Source organism: Schistocerca americana, chromosome 7 (assembly GCF_021461395.2).
Source record: "Schistocerca americana isolate TAMUIC-IGC-003095 chromosome 7, iqSchAmer2.1, whole genome shotgun sequence".
NCBI classification, from domain to species: Eukaryota; Metazoa; Arthropoda; class Insecta; order Orthoptera; family Acrididae; genus Schistocerca; species Schistocerca americana.
The window spans coordinates 494,733,221-494,757,822 of record NC_060125.1 but is presented as its reverse complement, the minus strand read 5'-3'; positions in this window follow the sequence as shown (position 1 = coordinate 494,757,822).

The following is a 24,602-nucleotide window of genomic DNA, read 5'->3' as shown; positions in this document are numbered from 1 at the left end:
AAACTTACAGAAGCTTTATTAAATTGAAGTATGGTTTTTCCTTAGTGGTCAGATTATTAATTAATAAGTGCTGAAATTTACATATCAATTTTCTACGAGTTCTCGAGGTAAGTAAGTGAAACAAATAAGATTGTGATAGTCACGCGCAAAAGTATTTTTTTCTTACTTTTAATCATTTTAGTATAATTTTCGTCAGTATATAAGTATGGATTTTGCCGTACTTGGAGATGATGATTTTGTTTCCATATAGAGGGTGGTTATAACTTACGCTAGCTGAAACGACCCCCATGATAAACGATTGAGCGTAGGACCGTGAAACTTCGTGGAAACATTAATATGGACAAGTGGAAGCAAAATAATGAATAAACCATTGAAAGTAATACAGTTTAATTTCCACATGAGAGGGTAACATTTGTTAATTGCGTACCATGTTTACGTTCCTATCTACAGTTGTCTTGTGACAGCCAGAGCGAGAGCACCAGCAGCAGCGAGTACTGTTTGTATAAAGCGTTTATTTTGCATCTTGTTTACGACCTTCCACTAAGGAAGGGATTCTATTTGTGTTTATCTGCTCTGCATAGTAACTAACAGTTCTTGATAAAACTTTACGTAGTTTTCGTGTTAGATTTCTTAGTGTTTTCTTGATCGTTTAGAACAGAAAGCGCCCTAAAACCGTCTTTTGTTTGTTTCGCGGCCGTTAGCCACTAGTCACTTGAATCAGCAGTTGTCTTGTGACAGCCAGAGCGAGAGCACCAGCAGCAGCGAGTACTGTTTGTATAAAGCGTTTTTGTACTTATTTGCTGCGCTTAGCTTTTAAATAGTTTTTCTGGGAAAACCTAGCGTAGTTTTCGCGTCTCGTATTTCAGTGAGTGTTTCTTGATTATCAGAGTAGCTCATCAGAAGATTATCTTGGGAATTTGTCACCGTATAGAGTAGGGTAAACATAGTCATGTGTAGGGACTGTGGTTGTTGTGAGCGGACGCAAGGAGAATTGGCCACTCTTCGGGGGCAGGTGGAGGCTTTGTCTGTTAGGCTCATCGAGCTCGAGGCGCAGGCGTCGGCTCGTAGTAACGTTGGGGCAACTGTGGTGAGACCTATGCCTACTTCGGTGGCCTTGGAATCACATGGAACCCCTGATGTCACTGCGTCTTCCGGCAGTGAGCATCTTACCGGTCAGCCATCACTCCAGGGTGAATGGCGGACAGTGGTGGGCTCGCGCGTGCCTGGCCGAAAGGCGAAGGTGGGATCTGGCCGCGTGGCAGCTGCCGTACCCCTTTCCAACAGGTACGGGGTGCTTCCTAGTGGTGATGACATAGTTTCCGAGCCACCACAGGATGCCTCGCCTGTTGGGCCAGTGGCCGATTCTCCGGCAAGGTCCCGACAGTCACAGAGGGCGGGCCTATTAGTTATAGGGAGCTCCAACGTTAGGCGGGTTATGGAGCCCCTCAGGAAAATAGCGGGTAGGTCGGGGAAGAATGCCAGTGTGCACTCGGTGTGCTTGCCGGGGGGTCTCGTCCGTAATGTGGAGGAGGCCCTTCCGGCAGCTATTGAACGCACTGGGTGTGACCGGCTGCAGATAGTTGCACATGTCGGAACGAATGACGCCTGCCGCTTGGGTTCTGAGGCCATCCTTGGTTCCTTCCGGCGGCTGGCTGTTTGGTGAAGACAACCAGCATCGCACGCGGAGTGCAAACTGAGCTTAATATCTGCAGCATAGTGCCCAGAGTCGATCGCGGTCCTCTGGTTTGGAGCTGCGTGGAGGGTCTAAACCAGAGGCTCAGACGACTCTGCGACTATAATGGTTGCAAATTCATCGACCTCCGTTATTGGGTGGAGAACTGTAGGGCCCCCCTAGACAGGTCAGGCGTGCACTACACACCGGAAGCAGCTACTAGGGTAGCAGAGTACGTGTGGCGTGCACACGGGGGTTTTTTAGGTTAGAGGGACCCCCCCTTGGGCGAAACGATAAAATACCTGACGACTTACCAGAGAGGACATTATCATCGTTGATAAAGAACGTCCGTCCTCAGAGACCAAAAACAAAAAAAGTTAACGTAATATTGGTAAACTGCAGGAGTATCCAGGGCAAGGTTCCTGAATTAGTATCTCTTATTGAAGGAAATAGTGCGCATATAGTATTAGGAACGGAAAGTTGGTTAAAACCGGAAGTGAACAGTAACGAAATCCTAGACACAGAATGGAATATATACCGCAAGGATAGGATAAACGCCAATGGTGGAGGAGTATTTATAGCAGTAAAGAATTCAATAATATCCAGTGAAGTTATTAGCGAATGCGAATGTGAAATAATCTGGGTTAAGTTATCAAAGGTGGGTCAGATATGATAGTCGGATGCTTCTATAGACCACCTGCATCAGCAACCGTAGTAGTTGAGCGCCTCAGAGAGAACCTGCAGAACGTCGTGAAGAAGTTTCGTGATCATACTATTGTAATAGGGGGAGACTTCAATCTACCAGGTATAGAATGGGATAGTCACACAATCAGAACTGGAGCCAGGGACAGAGACTCTTGTGACATTATCCTGACTGCCTTGTCCGAGAATTACTTCGAGCAGATAGTTAGAGAACCAACTCGTGAAGCTAACGTTTTAGACCTCATAGCAACAAATAGACCGGAACTTTTCGACTCCGTGAATGTAGAAGAGGGTATCAGTGATCATAAGTCAGTGGTTGCATCAATGACTACAAGTGTAATAAGAAATGCCAAGAAAGGAAGGAAAATATATTTGCTTAACAAGAGTGATAGGGCACAAATCGAAGAATATCTGAGTGACCACCATCAAACGTTCATTTCTGAGGAAGAGGATGTGGAACAAAAATGGAAAAAATTCAGAAACATCGTCCAGTACGCCTTAGATAAGTTCGTACCGACTAAGGTCCAAAGCGAGGGGAAAGATCCACCGTAGTATAACAATCATGTACGAAAGGTACTACGGAAACAAAGAAAGCTTCATCATAGGTTTAAGAGTAGTCGAATCATAGCTGATAAGGAAAAGCTGAACGAAGCGAAAAAGAGCGTAAAGAGAGCAATGAGAGAAGCATTCAACGAATTCGAACATAAAACATTGGCAAATAATCTAAACAAGAACCCTAAAAAGTTTTGGTCATATGTAAAATCGGTAAGCGAATCTAAATCCCCTATTCAGTCACTCGTTGACCACGATGGCACCGAAACAGAGGACGACCGAAGAAAGGCAGAAAAACTGAATTCAGTGTTCCGAAACTGTTTCACTGCGGAAAATCGTAACACGGTCCCTGACTTCAGCCGTCGCATGGACGCCAAAATGGAAAATATTGAAATAAACGATATCGGAATTGAAAAACAACTGCTATCACTTAGTAGCGGAAAAGCATCCGGACCAGACGAGATACCCTTAAGATTCTACAGTGATTATGCTAAAGAACTTGCCCCCTTTCTATCAGCAATTTATCGTAGATCGCTGGAAGAACGTAAAGTACCTAGCGACTGGAAGAAAGCGCAGGTCGTTCCCATTTTCAAGAAGGGTCATAAATCAGATGCGAATAATTATAGGCCTATTTCGCTTACGTCAATCTGTTGTAGAATAATGGAACATGTTTTGTGTTCTCGTATTATGACGTTCTTAGATAATACAAATCTCCTTCATCATAACCAACATGGATTCCGCAAATAGAGATCATGTGAAACTCCGCTCGCCCTATTTGCCCAAGAAATTCACAGTGCCGTAGACACTGGCGAGCAGATTGATGCCGTATTCCTGGACTTCAGGAAGGCATTTGATACGGTTCCGCACTTACGTTTAGTGAAAAAAATACGAGCTTACGGAATATCGGACCAGGTTTGTGATTGGATTCAGGATTTCCTAGAAGAAAGAACACAACATGTCATTCTTAACGGTTCAAAATCTGCAGATGTAGAGGTAATTTCGGGAGTACCGCAGGGAAGCGTGATAGGACCTTTATTGTTTACAATATACATAAATGACTTAGTTGACAACATCGGTAGCTCCGTGAGGCTATTTGCAGATGACACGGTTGTCTACAAGAAAGTAGCAACATCAGAAGACTCGTACGTACTCCTGGAGGACCTGCAGAGGATTAATGCATGGTGCGACAGCTGGCAGCTTTCCCTAAACGTAGATAAATGTAATATAATGCGCATACATAGGGGCAGAAATCCATTCCAGTACGATTATGCCATAAGTGGTAAATCATTGGAAGCGGTAACGACCGTAAAATACTTAGGAGTTACTATCCGGAGCGATCTGAAGTGGAATGATCACATAAAACAAATAGTGGGAAAAGCAGGCGCCAGGTTGAGATTCATAGGAAGAATTCTAAGAAAATGTGACTCATCGACGAAAGAAGTAGCTTACAAAACGCTTGTTCGTCCGATTCTTGAGTATTGCTCATCAGTATGGGAACCTTACCAGGTTGGATTAATAGAAGAGATAGACATGATCCAGCGAAAAGCAGCGCGATTCGTCATGGGGACATTTAGTCAGCGCGAGAGCGTTACGGAGATGCTGAACAAGCTCCAGTGGCGGACACTTCAAGAAAGGCGTTACGCAATACGGAGAGGTTTATTATCGAAATTACGAGAGAGCACATTCCGGGAAGAGATGGGCAACATATTACTACCGCCCACATATATCTCGCGTAATGATCACAACGAAAAGATCCGAGAAATTAGAGCAAATACGGAGACTTACAAGCAGTCGTTCTACCCACGCACAATTCGTGAATAGAACAGGGAAGGGGGGACCAGATAGTGGTACAATAAGTACCCTCCGCCACACACCGTAAGGTGGCTCGCGGAGTATAGATGTAGATGTAGATGTACAAACGTGGCTCAGTGTAACGACCTTCTGCATTCACGACAGTCTAGAATCGCGCTAGAGATTGTTTTACTGTTGACAAAACGTCTCCTGTGGGACGTTGGCTATCTCTCTCGCCTGCTCATCTTCAACCACCAACGTGTGTTACAGGCCCTGTTGATAAACCACATCCTTCTGGTAATCCCAGGATTAGAAATCATACAGGTTCCGATCTGGTATCTTCGTGTCCCTCATTTTAGAAAGACTGGCCCATGGTTCGATTCCTCCAATGTGTTACGGAATAAATGAGTGACCTCATGAGTAATGCATCGATACTCGTGACGATCTGCAGCAATAAATCTTTCGTTTGGATAAAACATCTTTACGAGTACTGCCGGCCGGTGTGGCCGAGCGGTTCTAGGGGCTTCAGTCTGGAACTGCGAGACCGCTATGGTCGCAGGTTCGAATCCTGCCTCGGGCATGGATGTGTGTCATGTCTTCAGTTAGGTTTAAGTAGATCTAAGTTATAGGGGACTGATGAACTGAACAGTTAAGTCCCATAGTGCTCAGAGCCATTTACGAGTACTGTCCTGCTCACTTTCTCCAGGCCTGTGTTGACTGTCTACAGCTGTATTGTAAACAGGTTCTTGTGTTTAACCCATGCGTCGCCATGCCAGTACTGGCACCTAATTGCAAGTCATGACACTAATACCACTAAAAACGCAAATCGTGCTGCACACAGTGTGAACATCATTCCTATAAAAATTTGTAAGCCCATACAATCAATAGTTTTGCGTCACACTGGATCAAGTAGCGAACGTTTTATTTCAAACATCCTATACAATTATCATAATGGGTGTAAGGATATGTTTGCTATTATGTGTGGCGTTTACGACCGAACAGATAATTTGGACCTCTGAAAACCCGCATGTAAAAGCGAACAAGATATCTTAGAAATGTCCGTGTAGTGTCGGAATAAAAAAATGTGTTAACCACGATACCTTACTGTCATCTTGCTGGGATCTAGTTTTTAAATATCAGTTACTCTTACGTCAGCCATTGCTATGAAATAGCGGACACGTAATGTCCGCGTGCCGTAGTCAGTATCTACCAACCTGGATTTATCGCCAAGCGTCACGTTTGCGAAGGTGACGTACTGATAGCTCGGGCGCTCTGAGTTCTAACATACATAGTGACGTTCACGTTGCCTGCGCTGTAAATTACCTTTGGAAGTTTCACAATCGATGAACCTGCCCGCGGCCTGTTGCAACCGCGTACAGGCTATGTAACTTGATGTCATGTTACAGTGTAGTTTATTATTACTCAGAGTTCTCATTCTCGTCAGCTATAGAGCTATATCTTGTAAGAGGCGCAAAATATACACTCAGCAGCCCCAACAGCTATCGTGTTATGCAACCCGTAACGTTATTTCTGGCATTCATGAACCACGCGCGAGATTTGCATATTATCTCACTCGCGGCGCGCAAACTGTTAGTCGCACACATATAAATGAGCAGGACCTTCTCGTAGGAAATTCAATGCAGTTAAACTTTTTACTGGCGTACGTTTCCACTGGAGGCCACTGTCTTCGAGCTACTCAAGGTAAACGTATAAAAATGACCTTCAAATGCACTTTCATCCCACACTCATCTTTCGGCAGTTGGATCTCTAGTATGCTGCTCGACGCACTTTCTCCTACCGCCGTATAAAAATTTTCAACTACACGAACTGTTGCCAATACTGTTTTTTTCTGTTGATTGGACTATTATGCTACAAGAATAGTCGGTTACCTTGTTAGCACTATTATTTTTAAAGTACCCGTGAGGGTAATAACCGAAGTATGACTTTACGCTAAGACTAATTGCTTACACAATTCGATCCAAACCAAATAATTACAACCACAGTAGTTTCTTAATTAGAAGGCTTGACGAATACAAAGATATAAGTGTTTATTCATAAATCTGTTAGGTAAAATTTATGAAAGCTTCAATTTTACAACTTGTAAGTGTCACCTAATCCAGCGACGTCATAGGTCCAGTCAATGAAGACGAAAGGTCAAACGTGGGAAGTAATACATGCTGTCGCAAATATTTGTACAATGGTATGAGGTGGTGCCACAAACAGCATAGTAGAAATCTTCACAGGTGGGGAATTAGTGTGATGGTGTGAAGGTCTCTTACGTAAGTTTTTCTTGATTAAATCGAAAACTATGGCCTCTAGCGAAAAGTGTCCCAGTACAAAACGACAATAAACTTCCTACTAAAAGATCGCATTATTTGCGATAGGTATAGCCTTCTGAAGATTGGCACTTAGTACCCGAAAACATTTAAGATATTAAATTTCTTTTGTGCAAGTGGTTGGTGATTATTTCGACATATACAACTACAGTTGCTGAAGATAGATTAGATACCAAAATTTTTAACTATTTCTACATTAAAATGCGAAGCCCCATCATTAAATGTTGCACACTTTTATGAGTCTAAAATATTTATTTGCTTTTTCTGCCTAACCAATCGTAATTCGTTTATGTATAGTATACGTTATGCCCAATTAAAGACGAGATCTTCGTCGTAGCAGCTTTTTATGTAATCCAGGTGGGTTTTGTGTTTGCTGATTAATGGCATAGTAGTACAAGCGGAATAAAAGGCTCCGGAGAAATTTTCTCATTTCTAGAGATTTCTTAAAAAAATGGCTCTGAGCACTATGGGACTTACAGCTGAGGTCATCAGTCCCCTAGAACTTAGAACTACATAAACCTAACTAACCTAAGGACATCACACACGTCCTTGCCCGAGGCAGGATTCGAACCTGCGACCGTAGCAGTCACGCGGTTCCGGACTGAAGCGCTTAGAACCGCACGGCCACCGCGGTCGGCGGAGATTTCTTTCTGAAGTTTGTTGCGTGAGAGGGTTCTCCCGATTAACACAAAAATTGGTTATCCAGTTTCTTCATGCAGAAGGGGAAAATGCTTCACAAATTTATCGCAGAATGAAAGAGACGTACGGAGATCAGCGTCGCATCGCGTACAATATTGCGGTGGTGACGGCGTCATGCGGCCGGACATGAACACCAAGGACTTGCGACGCCCCCGGCAGGTGCACTTTGTCATCACTGGCGTCACGACTTTGACTGTGGAGCAGCTCATGCGGACAAATCGAAAGAAAAACTACACGTGACATTGCTGCTCAACTGCCGATAAGCTTAATTTACGAGAAGCTTAGTTACAGCAAATTTCGTCCACAGTGTGTGCCCACTCATATTTCACAGAATCAGAAGTCGTCGAGAATGAGTGTTTACCTGACGCATCTGTTGAGATACGCGGGGCAACGAATAGAGTTTACTGCTTAGACTAGCTTATCATGAAACGCCGTGTCACTAGTTTGGACCTGCCTCCAAACGAATGAGCTTAGAGTGGCAGTGTCTTCTTGTCAAAAAAGAAGCTCCATCTCCCCTGTAGGCCATAAAGAAGATACTCAGCTTCGTTTCTTCTTTTCATCGACCGGCTACCACAGGATGCAACAGTTAACGCTGGGCAGCATTTCAGCACAGCCCTGATACCCCCCCATGTGACTAGCGTATCTTTGTCCCTCACAAATTTCTCTCAAACGTCTGTATTTCACCATTGACAAGATAGTGCCGGACACCGTGGAAACCTGGATCCATCAGCAACCTAGGAGCTTTTACAATGAAGCCCTTCATTCCCTTCCCATTCTCTGGAAACGATGTATCAACGTCAATGGCAATTGTATATAGTTGTTCCACATTAACTGCAATTATAATATTTTAATTAAATTTTCCTTACCCACAGCCGTAGTCTCCTTTTACTTTAGGCACACTTTATACATTTCAGTCGCCATATACATACTTCTTCCGCTGTTGTGAATGCGGTGTGGGACCTGATGTTTCCCTACATCTCCTTTACTATCCTCGAGCAATTGGAATAAGTATTCGTACCTTTAAGTTTGATCAAGTATGATGCTTTCAAGATTACAAATAAAGGAAAATTTATGCTTGGGTACAACACAGAGGATCCGGTTTACAGGATAGGCTTTGACGTCTGAAAATACTTCTTCATTAGCATGGTGTGAGTCACTCCTATTGAAAATGTGTACATGACAACTAGGCTGATTCACCTCAACAGTTTTTTGACGATGTGTAATGATTTGTGGCTGGTAAACACTGAATTAACGATTAATATTTACTGACCTGAAGATGAATCGTCAGTGAGCTGAAACCAGTAATGAGTAAAGGCGTTTTAGCGATATTGGCCTAGGATATGTATTCGTATATTTTAACATAACATATCTCTTGTATACCGATTTTACAATTCCCAATAAAAACGTCATTCCTTTTTATTTAGCCAACTCGAGTATTTAGGTTGTCTGTATTTTAGTAAGCAATCGGATCTGATCGATGGGACAGTTTGGAGAGCGAACTCACACAAATGGTTCATATACCAATTCCGTAAAATTCCTTACCGTGTGCCTGCTAACATGTGCCCTATCTACAACTCCAATTACTCCGACAGTATTTCCCACAAAAATGCTGTCCTTCGTATGATGAGGACAAATGAAGTTCACACTGACTTCATAGCACTCGACATAAAAGCAAAATTGTCGACACTCGCTCTGCAACCACCAGGCCGAGATAGGTATCTGTACCCTTAGAATGAACGTTAACATTCACGGTCCCTAAAGGGTCTTACATTTTTCGGACGTGAGACAAACTTATTCAGTCTTTAGTAACCTGTGTCACTATAATCGTTGTGTTACGCATCCTAAGTTACATGTGTTCTACAGTCTATCATATGAGATACCACACGTCTCTTTCGACAGTTGCGTCGTTTATAATGCCACAAACCCAAGCAACGAATGAAGAAGTGCTGATAAGGTACTGTCCTTGTATTCAGGAGGAGTAGAACTAGGTCATGATTAGGCTAGTCACGTTTAGATTTTCAGTTATTTCTCTCTTTGAAAGGGCCGATTTTCTTACCTGTCATTCCTCAGAATGTCATACCAATCAGTGCCCTAAATTTTAAAAATATCGTTTTTAGTCGTGTTATAACATACGAAGTCACAAATGACCATATTTTGCGAGATACGAGCACTGTTGATGTTAGGAATCAGTGAAAGCTTTCGTGGTCAACATACCTCGTTATCAACAGGCACACACTCTCTCTCTTTCTAAGCATTAATCCCAACTTACGGTGTCTGCTCTTATGATTAACTGGATTTGGAATGTTAATTCTAAGGGGTGGCTGGCTGCCCTTTCTGTCGCCACCCTGTACCACCCCCAGGACGGAATGTGTGTACCCCAACTGTCTGCGTCCAGTGTAATCCACGGAAAAGTGCAAACGTGTTTCAAATTCATGCGAGTCGTGTAACTGCGGTGTACATGGGACCAGCCCGGTATTCACCTAGCGAAATGTGAAAAACCGCCTAAAAACCACATCCAGGCTGGCCGACACACGGGTCCTCGTCGCAGTCCACCGGGCGGACTCGATCTGGGGCCGGCACCCCTACCCGAGTCCAGGAAGCAGCACGTTAGCGCTCTCTGCTACCCTGGCGGGTCTGTCAACAGGCGCTACATGACATGACAACAAAAGCTAAGTTGCCGAAACTGTTATGACCTGTGAGGCCATGTTGTAATCAGGAAGTCGAGTGGGATGAATCATCCAGTGCAGACCCGGAAGCGTCAGCGATCGAGTGTTATCGGTGAATACGTTTACTGGTCGTGCAAAGTCTACGGATGTTTAGCGTCTTCAGAACTGCTGGTGGCAGCCGATTATGGAGACATGTGCCAAGGAGTGCTGCCGCAGGTTAGTGACTATGCTGCGTGCAGTGATGGCGGCGGTGGCAGGCGAAGTAGGCCCATCCTGCTGGACGTAGTATGGTTACCACCTCGACGCTCACGATAATCGCGCTGTACTTTTCTCAGGTGGTGTTCGCCGGCCGTGGTCCAGGTTGCTGGTTTCTGTGCAGAGACTTCATGGCTAACCACCATGCATCGACGAAGACTGCCGCAGATGCTCACGAATTGGTCAGGAGAATGGGCGGACTTACCTCGCAGACCGATGTGAAGATGGCAAGCAGGTAGCAGGCTGGCCATCATTGAATATCTCGTCGTGATTTCACTGAAGCTCATTAGATTGTCGTTCTCGATGATAGCAGCACGGCAGCACAGCAGATTGTGCCTTGTGCCCAGAAAACTGCGTCATTTATAGGAACCGAGACCCCGCCCATGATAAGTTGGCTTATGAGTACATGATCGTGTTTGTTACGATTTGTCACACCTGTCAGCTCTCCTTGCCTCACTGTGCTGTTTTCAGTGATGATTATAGGTCGCCGAGGTCAGTCTTTCTGAGTCTGAGATAGGTACACGTTTTTAATCTGCCAGGAAAATTCATAGTCGCACACACTCCACTGCAGAGTGAAAGTTCGTCCTGGAAACGGTTATGGCTAAATACCAGTGGGATCATAAAGCATCATTAACGTCGGAGTAACCAGAGGTACTATATCTTATCTTCGCATTACCCCTATTCCACTGTATTATGGAAAAGTTATCCAACAATTCATCTAAAAAAATATTTCTACTTACTGATCATCTAAACAACTAATTTTCTATCTGAATACCTCAATATCTGTTTCTCTCGAACTACCGATCTTCTTCAAATGTTTCGCACTATTACCGTCAGTCTCCGTTTACCAGGCATTTTAAAATTCAGTGCAATCTCATTGCTACCCCTTTTTTACTGGGGTCGCTCTTATTGGAGGTGGTATGTCTTTCTCTCCAACATTGGAATTAATTAATCCAGTGGAATAAACATAGAAAACTGCTCCAAGAAGGACACTGCACCTTTTAGCTGGCGCTCGTAGGGAATCTTAATTTCCCGGAAGCTGCGCCGAGTGATACCGCCGAGGTACTTGGAGGGCGCTGTTCTGACACGTGCGGCGATGCAGTCTCTGCATTGTATCATGTTGCTGTCGCCAGCCGACGATGTACCGTGGACGAGTGGGTAACGCCCTTGCGGAAGCAGTCTAGCTGTCTTCTCGTCGCTAGAGGCAGTGAGAGTCACAACTACTCACTTCTTCATATCATTTCAGACAAACAGAAATGGAAACGATAATATTAAAAATTAAGAATGCTTTTCCACATTCTTGACCACGTCAAGCCTTATTAGTATTATGGAGGATAAGTCACGTAATCAACCGAGACGTTTAACACACCTATCTCCCAACGGTTACACAGACACAAGATTTCATCAGTTAAGAATTCACAGGTTCAATAAAGCAAAATATAAGAAAACTGTATAAGCATTCCAACACTTGTGGAATGTTCTATAGGTGTGGAGGAAAATCAAATATGTGAAAAAATGTACAACATTGCGAGCGTAAATCCGAACAATGCGTGTGAAATCATTCGTGGTGCGACGAAAGAAAGAGATCCAGAAGAAACTAGTGTTTTACAGGTTATGGAAGAAAAGATGGAGAAAAGGAATTTTCTGAATTATTTACAGAAGGTATGTGAACGAATGCCGAGGGCACGGTACAATGGTTGGTACTGTAATTGATCTCCATCACTAGACATATCATCCTCGACTGTAATGTACAATATATACACAAATATTCCCACCAGTGACATAGAAGAAACGTAATACATTAATCAGAAAAACGAACCATGTAGCTTTGAGGTGGACACTACACAAATGACCGTCTACATCTTGTGAATGAAATTGTAAAACTTAGCAATGCGCATTACTCACAACCCTTAAGTCTTCATAAATTTTGTGCATCACATAGACAAATTTTTGTGTTAAAATCAGTGCTAACGGCTGTTGAAATAAATATCGATATAGGCCTATCATGTCAGTACAGTGAATAATATGTACGTCGGTGGTACAGCTTTCAGTATTTACTCCACCAAAATAGTGAGAACCGAAAAGCCGTAAGACAACTCTTGCAAGGAGTCTCCTGAACATTGAACGGAGGAAATGAGAAATAAATAAAAAGGGGAACAGATATGAAGCTCATAATGTCTCAATCATCTGAGACGTACGAGCGAAAAAGTTATTTTCTGTAGCTTTTGCAACAAATGTCAGTCGAGTCTGGCTTCTCGATGTCAATTACTGTCATTCATACAAAATGGGCATATGGTGCTTAGAAGAAAATCTCTTACCTTTCCTAAGTTATTGCATCGTTAATAACGAAACGTAAGAGGTTTTTGATATATTATTAGTGGCAGTCATGCGTGGATGATCATCCTTCAATGACATATTAACAGAGAAACATATCTGGTGTTTTGGAGAACACACATCCTCTTTTGGTTGGCTGTTATGGTACAGACAGCGAACCGTTTGTCATGTTAGTGTTAGCTTATGTTCCAGTGGCATAACTCGCACAATGTAACCTTGTTATATGGATCGCGTGGTGCAAGATCAAACTTCAATCGCAGGGACTCGTGAAAATTGTAGTCTACTCTGCACAGACATACAGCATGGAAGAGTAGGGAATTCATGATGCAGTGTTTCGAATCTCGTGCTGTACCAAGCTGTATCGGACTTCTGCTGCTAGTTGGACCATACATGCTTTAGTGGAATCCTATGTAGTGTTCGCTATATGTACGTGGCCCTGGTATTAGTTTATATTCCTAAGCCACATTCATAAATTCGTAAAATGCAATTGTATTTTCTTCAACGCTGTCTTCATGAGATACCATTTTGACTTACAATAACCCATTAAACGTTTCTTCTTTGCTGTAATATTAATATTTAATTGTCCATTTACCTATCGCCGTTTGAACGAAAGCATCTCCATGTCCTTTTTCTCCGTATCCTTAACTAGTTTCCGGTTAAGGCATAATTGCACTTCCTCTTACGAGAATTATATATTCCCGTCGAAGTGTTATCGCTTTCTTGTGCTCCCATACCTCGTTTTGCGTGCAGTATACTACGTGAAACACGGTACTGTCGACCTGGCAGTACTATTTAGCAATGCCTGTGTTGTTATAATGTAATCTGCATGTAATTCATACCTCCACATACGCCGCGACATACGGTAGTTTGGGTCGGTCTGGGATTCGTGCTCGGGTGATGGAGATGCCGGCACAGTAGCTCAGCCTGTTCAGTCAGAGGGCTGGCCACCCTGTGTAATAAAAAATAATGAATGAAAAAATCGACGATGAACTGGAACGGCTGTCATGTGATGTCTGCCCAGACCGAATGCAACGAACAATAACGAACCAAACTGAAAAAGAGAGGCGGTAAAAGACCACCGCTCAGGTCAAGTGGAAGATCCGTTTTCAAGTCTCGGCCCGTTCACAAATTTTCATTGTCAGCAATGTACATCGCAGCCAAAGTTTATCAGTATTCGCAAATGTGAATATGATTCTCGATCTGGATATAACTTATGATCACTAATACGGGAAGTATAATGATTTGTTGTCGAAAGAACTCTTCTAGAAACAAGGCGTCAAAATGAAGTAAACTAACACTTCTTCCAGCAATTACCAACGCGTTAACAGAACAGATGGTTCCCATATCATGAGCTATATGCAGTACACAGTGTGGAAAAAAGGAAATTAACAGAAAGTTTCGTCTCGAATGTGTGTTGGATTCTCGTAAAGGAACTGGAAGTGAGCCTTTGAACTTTGAAAAATCCACTGATGTATCCTTTCATGTGAAAGAGAACATGCCTCTAGATAATTTTGCAGCAAGAGAGAAACGAACAATTTATTAACGAGTTTCGGTATAGGTACTGGGGAAACTGGCGACACACATAAACTTTATATTTTTAATATATGCATTTTTTATGAATATAAACTGTAGATAATCCCAAATATTTTCTCCGTATTTTTCTTGGAACTTTATTTCAATAGTTCCGTTCGATTGCGAAGTCACACATAAATGATTCAACAAAAAATAATGTTTTCAGCCATACAATTTACTAATTCAGCAGTCGATAAACTGTTGTTGTTGTTGTCTTCAGTCCTGGGACTGGTTTGATGCAGCTCTCCATGCTACTCTATCCTGTGCAAGCTTCTTCATCTCTCAGTACCTACTGCAGCCTACATCCTTCTGAATCTACTTGGTCTCGCTCTACGATTTTTACCTTCCACGCTGCCCTCCAATACTACGTTGGCGATATCTTGTTGCCTCAGAACATGTCCTACCAACCGATCCTTTTTCTAGCCAAGTTGTGTCACATATTTCTCTTCTCCCCATTAGTTATGTGATCTACCCATCTAATCCTCTGCATTCTTCTGTAGCACCACATTTCGAAAGCTTCTATTCTCTTCTTGTCGAAACTATTTATCGTCCATGTTTCACTTCCATACATGGCTACACTTCACACAAATATTTTCAGAAAAGACTTCCTGACACTTAAATCTATACTCGTTCTTAACAAATTTCTCTTCTTAAGAAACGCTTTCCTTGCCATTGCCGGTCTACATTTTATATCCTCTCTACTTCGACCATTATCAGTTACTTTTGCTCCACAAATAGCAAAACTCATCTACTACTATAAGTGTCTCATTTCCTATTCTAATTCTCTCAGCATTACCCATGGATTTTAATTCCACTACATTCCAATATCCACGTTTTGCTTTTGTTGATGTTCATCTTATATCATCCTTTCAAGACAATGTCCGTTCCGTTCAGAATTACAACGCCATCGGCTAACTTCAATGTTTTTATTTCTTCTCCAAGGAATTTAAGTCCTACTCCTAATTTTTCTTTTGTTTCCTTCGGTGCGTGCTCAATATACAGATTGATTAACATCGTGGATAGGCTACAACCCTGTCTCACTCCCTTCCCAAGCAATGCTTTCCATTCATGCTCCTCGACTCTTATAACTGCTATCTGGTTTCTGTACAAATTGTAAATAGCCTTGTGCTCCCTGTACTTGACCCCTACCACGTTCAGAATTTGAAAGAGAGTATTCCAGTCAACATTGTCAAAAGCTTTCTATAAGTCTACAAATGCTAGAAACGTAGGTTTGATTTTCATTTGGTTCAAGTGAAAACTTAATTACTGAATCAGGGGAAAAATTTGGCCCTCTTTCTCACAGTCAAATGAAGAGCGGGAAATGGACAAAGGGGGCGTCAACAGAGCAGGCTAATGTCTAGGTTTTCGAATACATATTTTATTGTTTGATAATAATCGAGGTAATTAAAAAAACTTACTGTCCAAGCGAAAATTTTAATAGTTCATCAGTAGCTGCTGCTAGCTACATATAACAAATGTCAAGGATTTCATCTTTTCAAGGCCTAGCTATTTGGCGCACGGAAAGTTGCTTTAATGTCATTAGTGTAATATTTATCAAGGAATCTTCCTTCGAGTCAGGTACTAAATTTAAGACATATCGGGAACAAAAGACCCTAGGAAGGCAAATGAGATGCCAAAAGGGATACGCTTCCCAAATAATACTTGAAAATAGAAACAAAAATTTCAGAGAAAGTTCCGTGGTATGATTTACATAAAAGAAAGAAAGAAAATATTTTAGAGAAACATTTGACGCGCCTTGGAATTATGCTCGAAGTCATGTACAGCGTATGGGGCACATACCGGGAATGCGCATTCTCTCTCCTAATATTAGAAAGTCTCAATCTGTATATTGAGCACGCACCAAAGGAAACAAAGAAATGAAAGTAAGAAATGAAACAATACAGAGAAAACTTAGACACGCCTTTGAATGATGCTCGAAATCATGGACAGCAAACGAGGTGTCGACCGAGAACTTCAAAGTTCTACTTAGAATTTTAATGAGTACTGGTGGATAGCTGGCTGACGGATTGCATAGACTATGCAGTCTGCTGTCGTGCGGCCTCGACATGTTTCTGTCAGCTGTTCCCCAAGGTGGAAAAAGTTTCAACAACTCTTCAGGCTCAAAAACTTTTCGGAGACTTTCTAATATTAGGAGAGAGAATGCGCATTCCCGGTATGTGTCCCATACGCTGTACATGACTTCGAGCATAATTCAAAGGCGCGTCAAATGTTTCTCTAAAATATTTTCTTTCTTTCTCTTATGTAAATCATACCACGGAACACTTGACCACATTTTTGACGTATTCACTGTGCTTCCCATCTTTGCATACCTCCTCAAGGGCAGAGCAGCTATCGGCCTTTTGAACGAATTTTGGTTGTAACGAAAGCAGAGGATACCCGGGTGGAGTGCTGAGACCGCTGATGACGTGCTTGAGAGGGGGAGGGCTGGACGACTCTTATCGTGGGCGAGGGCGGACCTGCCTGTTGGTGCTCGTGCTGTGCGCCGCCGTCGGCCATTACTGGGGACAGAGGCGTGCCCGGCTTATCTCTGGACGCGCCGGCGCCTCGGCGTTGTGGTGGCCCACCGAGCAAACACCGCTAATTGCTTCGGCACGTCAGACGTAGCAGCGAAGAGCGGAGCAACTCCGAACACGAGGAACCGCTTTGTTGATGTTTGGGAGTGTTGAGACTGTATACCATTTCTTGGAGTCTCTCAATTATTCAGGGTGTCTCTTTAAGGCATTCACTCGTGACATGAATATTTCTCGTACTGAAAGATCATTGTTCTGTGTGCCGTGTTAAATAACCCTGGGAAATGATAGGTTGAAAATGGTTCAAATGGCTCTGAGCACTATGGAACCTAACAGCTGTGGTCATCAGTCCCCTAGAACTTAGAACTACTTAAACGTAACTAACCTAAGGACATCACACACATCCATGCCCGAGGCAGGATTCGCGCGATTCCCGACTGAAGCACTTAAAACCGCTCGGCCACAACGGCCGGTTAAATGATAGGTCAAAAGGTAAGTTATTTGTTGCTGTGATCTTTAAACCTCTTTTAGTTAATCCGTAGGAGGGGAGAGAAGTGAATTCCTATGTATATTCCGTTAAAAATGAAGTTGGTTGGTTGATTTGGAGAGCGGGCCAAACAGCGAGCTCATCGGTCCCATCGGAGGAATATGGAAGGATGTCGGCCGGATGAGGGTATGGATCGTCGCAAAATTATGTCTAACATACTACATTACTATATGAAGAAGAAAGTTTGGACAATAGAATGGAGAGAACTGAAAAGTGTACATCAGAATTGCAGTACATTTAACGTAGAAGTTTATTGTGACAAAGGCAAAAACAGATCTTACACAACACAAGAGGGAGATTGCAGTTCAAAGTTTCCTACTCGAAACATAAAAATAACTTGTGGCAGATAAACACAACGAATCATAATAGATTAATACAGCAAAGGGCTAACAAGTGGGTAGCGGCCGTAATAACAAATGGTGCAAAGAAAGGCCAGCGGGAGTGGAGACAAAACGGGAGTGGAAATTAACCACACAAAACACACTCAAATCCTACCACACACGCAGTAAGAAGGAAGATATCCTACAAGAAATAATTACATAATCTATTACCCACTACAGAGAGCCGGGGAGAGAGAGGGAGAGAAAGAGAGAGTGAGTGACTTTCGCCACCTATAAACTGATGCGAGATTACAAAAATCCTGTTGAATTTACTATTTCCCAAGTAAATACCTTGAAAATGAAGTTTTTTGTTAGGGAGTTATGGTCGCATGCTCTTCAGAGGAAACATCGGTCATGCATTAGCCGTGGCTGGTCTGATGGATTAGTCACTCAAAATACGTTAAATTAGATAGTTCCAAAACTAAAAGCAATCTCTGAGACACTTAGCTATTCATCAGAATAAGATCGCATAGTGTCTACATGAATTATTTATTCTAGTATTACACACAGAAAAGCAACTCGTGTTTCGTCTGATGGACTAAGGCAAGGCCGCGTGGATGAAAGGAAATCTCCCTTAATTTAGAAAAAATTCTGCCACGGAAGGATAGCATGCACTTGTGGAGTAAGCACAGAAAATACCAGGACAGACTCTTAATCACGAGAGCTGAAGGCTCAGACGTAATCATGGGAACACCAGTGAAACTACTGAACAAAGCCATAAGTAGAATGACCTTTACAGCCCATTACCATTAAATAAAAAGAAATGATTCCGCTTTCACCACGGCTATGAAAGTTGCAAGGTGAAATGAAGCGCTCACTCCGAATCCGTTGAATACCGACTCGGAAGTACATAGTCCGTTTGTGTTACATGCCCATGTGGTAGCAGTTTGTAACGAAACAAAGCATCTCCCACACAACGCGAAAATTCCTAACAATGATAAATTCCTTGACAGATAAACCTCAAAATTTGCATTCTGATACACAGAAAACTGATGCGATCACTATGGTGAGCTTGAGAACAATTCCAATACATTATTCAACTCATTACAGAGTGTCTAAAGGACACATCTCCCCTAACACAGAATGCGCGACCACGGACCTAGTGCTCTCAAGTGTATACTGGCGCGTTTTCTCGGTGTTTACGATTGACTACGAGGGTGGGACATAGCAGATATGGTAAGAGGGACCACCCGAGACAGTTAACGTTATCATCATTCCCTCCGGCGCAGTCGATTTAGACCACCCCTGTGAACTACTCATTACGTGGTATAAGTTGGAAAAAAGACCCACGAATGTTGCGAATTCAAACCATCCACACAAATGCATTCTGTTTCTCATTCAAAGAGTGAGAGAATAAGTTGGGAATATTAAAGACAGAATACAAATACACAAAATAAAAGCTAAGCTCGTAAGATAAGACAACAACTCGTTTGCCTTAGAGGGGGTCGTTAACTTGGGATCAAGCTTAACTGCTGCTTATGTTCACAGGGAAATAGAACAAAGTATAAAATATGTTAATGAAACGCATCGTACTAACTGTATTACACGACTGGCCATTAAAATTGCCACACCTAGAAGATATACAGATGATAACGGGTATTCATTGGACAAACATTTTGTACTAGAAATTACATGTGATTATATTTTCACGCAATTTGGGTGCATAGATCCTGAGAAAGCAGTACCCAGAACAACCACCTCTTGCCGTAATAACGACCTTGATACGCGTGGGCATTGAGTGAAATAGAGCTCGGATGGCGTGTACAGGTACAGCTGCCCATGCAGCTTCAACAAGATACCACAGTTCATCAAGAGTAGTGACTGGCCTATTGTGACGAGTTAGTTGCTCGGCCACCTTTGACCAGACGTTTTCGGTTAGTGAGATGTCTGGAGAATGTGCTGGCCAGGACAGCAGTCGAACATTTTCTGTATCCAGAAAGGCCCGTACAGGACCTGCAACATGCGGTCGTGCATTATCCTGCTCAAATGTAGTGTTTCGTAGGTATCGAATTAAGGGTAGAGCCACGGGTCGTAACACATCTGAAATGTAGCGTCCACTGTTCAAAGTTCCGTCAATGCGAACAAGAGCTGACCGAGACGTGTAACCAATGGCACCCCATACCATCACGCCGGGTGATACGCCAGTATGGCGATGGCGAATGAACGCTTCCAATGTGCATTCACCGCGATGTCGCCAAACACGGATAGCGACCATCATGATGCTGTAAACAGAACCTGGATTCATCAGAAAAAATTACGTTTTGCCATTCGTGCACCCAGGATCGTCGTTGAATACACCATCGCAGGCGCTCCTGCCTGTGATGCAGCGTCAAGGGTAACCGCAGCCATGGTCTCCGAGCTGATAGTCCATGCTGCAGCAAACGTCGTCGAACTGTTCGTGCAGATGGTCGCGGTCTTGCAAACGTCCCCATCTGTTGACTCAGGGATCGAGACGTGGCTGCACTATCCGTTACAGCCCTGTGGATAAGATGCGTCTCATCTCGATTGCGTGATGAGAGGCCGTTTGGATCCAGCACGGCGTTCCGTATTACCCTCCTGAACCCACCGATTCCATATTCTGCTAACATCCATTGGATCTCGACCAACGCGAGCAGCAATGTCTCGATACGATAAGCCGCAATCGCGATAGGCTACGATCCGACCTTTATCAAAGTCGGAAACGTGATGATACGCATTTCTCCTCCTTACACAAGGCATCACAACAACGTTTCACCAGGCAACGCCGGTCAACTGCTGCTTGTGTATGAGAAATCGGTTGGAAACTTCCCTAATGTCAGCACGTTGTAGGTGTCGCCACCGGCGCCAACCTTGTGTGAATGCTCTGAAAAGCTAATCATTTGCATATAACAGCAACTTCTTCCTGTTGGTTAAATTTAGCGTCTGTAGCACGTCATCTTCGTAGTGTAGCAATTTTAATCGCCAGTAGAGTAGTACCACAGGTGCTATTTAGGAATGTATGACTACGCAAAGACTCCCCCAGCCACTGTGGAGTACACGGTGGAGGATACGATGCACCTATAATATCGATTTTGTTTCCTTCAAATGGTTCAAATGGCTCTGAGCACTATGGGACTTAACATCTATGGTCATCAGTCCCCTGGAACTTAAAACTACTTAAACCTAACTAACCTAAGGATATCACACAACACCCAGTCATCACGACGCAGAGGAAATCTCTGACCCCGCCAGGAATCGAAACCGGGAACCCGGGCGCGGGAAGTTAGAACGCTACCGCACGACCGCGAGCTGCGGACTTGTTTCCTTCAAATGGCTGTGAGCACTATGGGACTCAACATCTGAGGTCATCGGTCGCCTAGACTTAGAACTACTTAAGGCCTTCGCACACATGCATTCCCGAGGCAGGATTCGAACCTGCGACCGTAGCAGCAGCGCGTTTCGGGACTGGATCGCCTAAAACCGCTCGGCCACCGCGGTCGGCTTTGTTTCCTTTTCCTTTCAAATAATAAGCAAAGATAAAGAGACTGGTTACACAACCCTGTACGCTTCTCTAAATCTCATGAATACAACCGGAAATACTGTTTGGTGGCAGCCTAACTGTCGTACCATCGTTTACATTTGTCATACGAGCTCTGTCGATACGTTACAGTCCTAGTAGTATGGATGTGAATTCGATCGGTGTCTCCAGACATGCTTAGTTGATAAGGACTCTGTATTAAGACCACATAACTGGTCGCACTAGCGTCCTGTGAGCGTTCCCGTTATAAATGCATCGCGTTTTCCCAGAGCCCTTCCAAACAATCTGTCATGAGGCTTTTTTGATAACAACTTTGTCTAATAGTTTCATGACAAATACTTATGCATTTTACGATGTGACATGATTCAGGTGCGCACTACAGTCTGAAGAGTGCGTGCCTTAAGCCGTCGGCACACGGACCGTGCATCCGAACGTTCAGCGTGCCGAGTTTCTGACGTCATAGCGTTCCCGTTATAAATGCATCGCGTTTTCCCAGAGCCCTTCCAAACAATCTGTCATGAGGCTTTTTTGATAACGTCTTTGTCTAATAGTTTCATGACCAATACTTATGCATTTTACGATGTGACATGATTCAGGTGCGCACTACAGTCTGAAGAGTGCGTGCCTTAAGCCGTCGGCACACGGACCGTGCATCCGAACGTTCAGTGTGCCGAGTTTCTGACGTCATAGCGTGGACTAGCACGTTCGGGAGTCTTTCAGAAAGTGCAGAGCAATATCTGGTATGTCAGATATTCTGAGCGTGTGTCTGAGCGTTGACCAATAGATGTCACTACGCCACCTACGTCACATGCACGCCATCTCCCTTCAGCACAAAGTTGTGAGGCGCCATATTGGCATTCATGTCAAGCCTACACATATATATGCCGTTTCTGAGCACCAGCAAATTGAGAATCACTAGAAAACCTGTTGTTAACTGTGTGATCCGTTGCAGTAAAATAATGAGAAACATCATACTCGTGGTAAAAGAATTATTGTAACTTGCGTATTATGAGAGTATGCTATTTTAAGGCAGCAATGCACTGAGGATGCACCCAAAACGCATTGTTCTTCGTACAATTTGTTATAATTAAATTTCAGTTAGTAACATAGTTACGATTAAGGCTTTCAACAAGTGGTAAGATTGGTAAGATCCTAGGAATAGCAGCAAACTACAAAATGCGTCCACTGCAGATTCGCAGCCTATGTGCTAGTGACTGCAGGCAGGTGAAATCCGCGTGGCTGCCAGAAAGCGCTCACGCAGCCGTGTCAGATTCTTGGCCTGTGTAAATGCGGTCACGCGGCTGTCAGTAGCATCGGTAATCTCCAACAACTGCCACTAACGTTCACGTACCGTGTTCGCGCTCTCATTGGCATATCGCACGCACGTGCAAGCCAACCGGCTAAAGCCGTCGGCACACGGACCGTGCTGTCGAACGTCAACGTTGAGCGTGCTAAGTTCAACGAGCTGCTGAACGCTCAGGAACGATTCGACTTGTGCATACGGTGCGTGAGCCCCAACGTGGTACACGCGATCGCAACGCACTCCGGCGGCAGTTACGGGAAGTTTCTAGTTCGTGAATCACACTGTTTACTAATCGGGTGCGCATAAAATTCCCAAGTTAGCTGTATTAAAACGCACATTTCCTCCATTGTCCTCTAAAAGGAAAGTACCATGTCCAATAATAAAGGACACAGGCTTATAAAAGTTCCATTCCAAACAGTGCGATACAAATTTGCAATACTTTTTCACATAAGATAAACATTATTTCATCATTCCCACATTTTAGTAAAACTCTAAGGTCAGTCTTACTTGATTACTGTTCCTATACAGTAGCAGAAGCTTTGCAACACGTGAATTACGAAGCGTAAAAGAAAAATGAGCAAAATAGCTTTACACAAGTAGCGCAAGGTGTCCTGTGGATCAAGGACGTAGTACACCCAAAAAAGGTGAACTTATGTTTACATAACATCAAAAATTATAGTATATACTCACATTAAACTAATAATAAAGCAACAGAACCTAATAAAAACGCAAATGTTAGGAAAAAAATTTTTACGTACTGGCGAGTCGCGAACCACCGCCCAAACATAAACATTTCACGCATTGGTAACGCAACTTTTTTTTTTACATGCCTCTGAACATTTTATTAGAAAAATAAAAGGAAAAAGCAAAGGGTATAATACTTTATTATATTTTATTTGTTGCTCATTTTGTTCTTATTGTGTATTTATTTGGATTCGAACGCAGGTCTCCTGCTCACTTTTTTTATATTTTTATTTTTTATTTTTTTAAATTTATATAGATATCATTGTGCGAACAGTCATAGTTAATCAAGCCTGGAAAACTAAAACAGAAGAAGACACCATCGAAGATAGTAAACATAAATAACATGAAAATAAAGCTACCACTTCGTAGTTAGGCTTCCCAGCGACTGCGCCCACTGATAAAGATTGTTCAATATATGACCGTTTGCAGTTCGTTCTGACCTCATCTGCCACTGCCTGGAACATTACAGCTAACGGCGGGCTGTGAAAGGCACTCAATAGGTAGTTTGCGAAGCATTGTCGATATCTGCTATGCCCGGAAACAGCATGATGTCTTTCTTGCAAATAGAGCCAGAAGTCAAGGAGATCACGAATGTAAAATTAGAGAGATTAGAGCGCGCACGGAGGCTTTCAGACAGTCGTTCTTCCCGCGAACCATACGCGACTGGAACAGGAAAGGGAGGTAATGACAGTGGCACGTAAAGTGCCCTCCGCCACACACCGTTGGGTGGCTTGCGGAGTATCAATGTAGATGTAGATGTAGATGTAGATGCGCTTTGCTTACAACCAAAGTTGGGCAATATACATATATAAATTCTTATTCGTTATTCATGAATAACAAAAATCATTACCACAATAGTTAGGTGAAATTTGTGCAAATGACGAATAACAAATAGAGATATAAATTGTTATTCGTTATTAATGAACGTCAAGTATTATTCGAAACAATATCACTTACACATGTAAAAGCACTAATTCATCCTCTGTGAATTAAAAGTGACCATAATAATACATAAATTGGAA